Source organism: Canis lupus, chromosome 13, assembly GCF_048164855.1.
Source record: "Canis lupus baileyi chromosome 13, mCanLup2.hap1, whole genome shotgun sequence".
Taxonomy (NCBI): domain Eukaryota; kingdom Metazoa; phylum Chordata; class Mammalia; order Carnivora; family Canidae; genus Canis; species Canis lupus.
The window spans coordinates 18,713,939-18,717,046 of record NC_132850.1 but is presented as its reverse complement, the minus strand read 5'-3'; the positions used below and the strand labels follow the sequence as shown (position 1 = coordinate 18,717,046).

The 3,108-nt window shown below is 38.9% G+C and overlaps 1 pseudogene; it reads right to left on the bottom strand.

The window, feature by feature from the left end:
- Window positions 1-1,855: 1,855 nt before the first annotated feature.
- On the bottom strand, window positions 1,856-2,810 carry LOC140603241 (olfactory receptor 11G2-like; annotated as a pseudogene).
- Window positions 2,811-3,108: the final 298 nt, after the last annotated feature.

Sequence of the window (3,108 nt, the reverse complement as noted above, 5' to 3'; positions counted from 1 at the left end):
CTAGAGGGTATTATGCTAAGTGAAATAAGTCAGTCAGAGAAAGACAAATATTATATGATTCCACTCATTTGTGGAATTTAAGAAACAAAACAGATGAACATAGGGGAAGGGAAGGAAAAATAAAACAAGAGGAAAACAGAGAGAGAGGCAAACCATAAGGGACTCTTAACTATAAGAAACAAACTGAGAGTTGCTGGAGGGGGGTGGGTGGGGGAGAGGGTAATTGGGCATTTACTCTAAGGATTAATGGAACTAATGGCCTTAGCTGGTATTAAGTAGTAGATCAGATAAAACTCAAAATTAGTTACAGAGTAAAAGGAAAAAACTCAAATTTAGTTACTGACTAAAAGGAACAAACTCAAATTTAGTTACTAAAAGGAAGGATTTTTGTATGAGAAAATCCTGTGTCTAGCCTTGCAGGTGTGATCTTATGCTTCTAAAGAAAGATGTGTGCTTTTACTCTAAGGATTAAAGAAACTAATGGCCTTAGCTGAGTATTAAGTAGTAGATCAAATAAAACTCAAAATAAGAATTAGGAATTTTGGGATCCCTGGGTGGCGCAGCGGTTTGGTGCCTGCCTTTGGCCCAGGGCGCGATCCTGGAGACCCGGGATCGAATCCCACATCAGGCTCCCGGTGCATGGAGCCTGCTTCTCCCTCTGCCTGTGTCTCTGCCTCTCTCTCTCTCTCTGTGACTATCATAAATAAATAAAAAAAATTAAAAAAAAAGAATTAGGAATTTTTTGACTTTACTCCCCAAAGGATTAAGATAGGTGCTAAATACAAAGGGCCAAGCATTAGTCAGGATTTAACTCCCTTTGCTGCAAATCTAGTGTCAATTAGACTGTTTTTATTTTTATTATTTGTTGTTCTTTTTTTACTTTAAATTTTTTTTAACATATTGCAATATTGGTTTCTGGAGTAGAATTCAGTGGTCTGTTACTTACATACAACTCTCAGTGCAAATCACAAGTGCCCTCTTTTTGAGGAACCTCCATACTGTTTTCCAGAGTGGTTACACCAACTTGCATTCTTACAACAGTGTAAGAGGGTTCCCTTTCTCTGCATTCTTGCCAACATGTGTTGTTTCCTGAGTAGTGAATTTTAGTCATTCTGACTGGTGTGAGTTAGTATCTCCTTGTGGTTTTGATCTGTGTTTCCCCAATGCTGAGTAATGGGGAACATTTTCTCATGTGCCTGTTAGCCATTTGTATGTCTTCTTTGGAGAAATGTCTGTTCATGCCTTCTGCCCATTTCTTGACTAAATTCTTTGGTTTTTGGGTGTTGAGTTTGATAAGTTCTTTATAGATCTTGGATACTAGCCCTTTATCTGATATGTCATTTGTGAATATCTTCTCCCTTCTGTAGGTTGCCTTTAATTTTGTTGATTATTTCCTTTGCTGTGCAAAAGCTTTTTATCCTGATGAGGTCCCAATAGTTTATTTTTGCTTCTGTTTCCCTTGCCTTTGGACATGTGTCTAGCAAGAAGTTGCTGTGACCAAAGTCAAAGAGTTTGCTGCCTGTGTTCTCCTCTAGGATTTGGATAGATTCCTATCTCACATTTAGGTCTTTCATCCATTTTGAGTTTATTTTGTGTATGATACAAGAAAGTGGTTCAGTTTTATTCTTCCACATGTGGTTGGCCAATTTTCCCAACACCATTTTTTTAAGAGACTAATACAGTTTTATTTCTTAAAGAAAACTAGCCCATCATGTAGTGAGGGATATATTAAAATGATGGTGGGCTTTATTGTAATAGTTCCCTAACCAAAATTATTGAATTCTTTAGAAAATTATCTTGCTCATATGTTATTAAGATAGGTTGTGGTAGAATTTGATTCACTCTGACTTCTGATTTATATTTTATGGACAGGTATTTCAGTCCCAAAGACTTTCATTAGGGAGATCTTCATCTCCTTGTTGTTGAGGCTATAAATTAGAGGTTTACAGAGAGGTGTTATTACAGAATAAAGTAATGTCACAATTTTCTGCACTTGCACTAGGTGTCTTGATGCAGGACTAACATACATCACCATAATGGAGCCAAAAAACAGGATCACCACTGCCAGATGAGAAGCACAAGTGGAGAAAGCCTTGCTGTTTGCTTGCTCCTGAGGGCATCCGTAGCACAGCCACAATCACCAGAGCATAGAAGCAAAAGAGAAAGAGAAAGGTGCTAATCATGAAAATAGCATTGAAAGTAGAGTAAATGAGCTGAGTGATGGAATCTTCAGAACAGGACAGAATCATCAGTGGGACGGGGTCACATAAAAAATGGTTGATGGTATTTGGGCCACAGTAGGGCAACTGTGAAATGAGAACAACTGGGGTTAGGAAGAGGAAGAACCCACTCGACCACCCGAAGATGACAAGGCCAGTGTATAGCTGCTTAGTCATGATGCGTGGGTAATGGAGAGGATGACAAATGACAAGGTACCTGTCAAAGGCCATGATGCAAAGGAAGAAGCCTTCATCACACCCCGAAGAGAAGAAGAAATAGAACTGTGTGAAACAGCACACAAAGGAGATAGACTTGCTTGTGGACAGGAAATTGGCTGACATATAGGGAACGGTCCTGGTGACATAACATATTTCCAGAAGAGAGAAATTCCCCAAGAAGATGTACATGGGAGTGTGAAGATGCCGGTCCCAGTGCACAGCACAGACAATGGCTGTGTTCCCCATCAGGGTCAGGGTGTAGACTACTGAGAAGAGCCCAAAGTAGAGCAGCTGCATTTCTGGGCTTGAGGGAAAGCCCAGGAGGATGAAGTGGCTAATGGAGTTGGTGGTTTCTGTGCTGGACGCAGTCATTGGTCTAGAAGGCATGGAGATGACTTGGTTATTGCACCTTAATAGAGTATGATGGTTCTTCTTGAAAACACTAAATTCTTGACCATTTTTTTGATAAAGTGATAAACAGTGAGGTTTCTGTTAAAGCAACAAAGCTGTGGTCATTATAGCCTCTTCCCTAAGAGTATGATTTCATTTTGATAAGATATAAATAATAATATATATCAAAACATGATGTGAGGGCAATCAGTAAACTGGGTCAAGATATTAGATTACACATTAGGAGTATAAAATTGAAATTTATTTCTAAAGTATAATG